The 896-nt window shown below is 31.6% G+C and overlaps 1 protein-coding gene across 13 annotated transcripts in view; it reads left to right on the top strand.

The window, feature by feature from the left end:
* Window positions 1–896, top strand: part of enc (encore) — a 130,659-nt gene that overhangs the window by 97,538 nt on the left and 32,225 nt on the right. The gene's annotated exons all lie outside the window — the stretch shown is intronic.

Genomic DNA, 896 nt, shown 5'->3' with positions numbered 1-896 from the left:
TAAATAAAGGGAATTTATCAGATTTTATTATTCTCAGATCTAAAATATAGCTTTAAAGATGCCAAGGTTTAAATGAAAAGATTAAATATTAAATGGATGAGAATTTTATTTTAAATTATATATAATATTGTCGACTCTTTAATAAGAGGGTGGGTTTTCCAGACAATCAGAACGCAATGGGACTTAACTAAATTAATATCTGCTATTACAAATATAATTAAATGCTAGATAGAGCAAACGAATCGATTATATATGCTTCTTAGGTGATTGTTGATTCTAATGTCTTCGTTCTAAAGATGCTACTACTGACAGTAGACAAAGGCTTGGTCATATTCTAGGTTCCAGGATACGTTCAATTCACCTGCAATCCAAACAAAAAGTGTCTTTCTTCCTTCAATGATATACTCTTCTTGGATGAATGCTGACTCTTGATGTCTTCTTTCTAAATATCTACCACTGATAGTAGACAAAGGGTTGACAACATCACCAGGTTCCAGGAGACCTCGTCACAACCGCACCTAATCAACAAATCCAGTTTCCTTTGTTTATTGTTCGACAGTAGATGTAAACATCGATTGTTGCAAAACTGCTCTTTTCACTTACAATGATTCATGATGTAAATATTTCATTGATAATTGTTATTGTCTTCTATTTCTTCTTGGATTAATTTGTACCATAATCATGTTAGAGAAACAACAAAAGTTGAAAACCTTTCAATCTACGTACTCAACATAGCAGTAATTCAAACAGACTTCGGAAGGATGCGTGTCACCATCTTGAAATATTTGAAACAAGTTTGTTTTGGCCTTCATAACTTCTGAATGATGAAATTGGTTAGCTTGCTTTATGGTTTTATAAAAGAAAATCAACAAATATTAATGTTGATACATGAAATA

Source organism: Halyomorpha halys, unplaced genomic scaffold (assembly GCF_000696795.3).
Source record: "Halyomorpha halys isolate HHAL.00 unplaced genomic scaffold, Hhal_1.1 Scaffold171.1, whole genome shotgun sequence".
In the NCBI taxonomy this organism is placed as follows: domain Eukaryota; kingdom Metazoa; phylum Arthropoda; class Insecta; order Hemiptera; family Pentatomidae; genus Halyomorpha; species Halyomorpha halys.
This window is presented reverse-complemented; position numbering and strand designations above follow the sequence as displayed.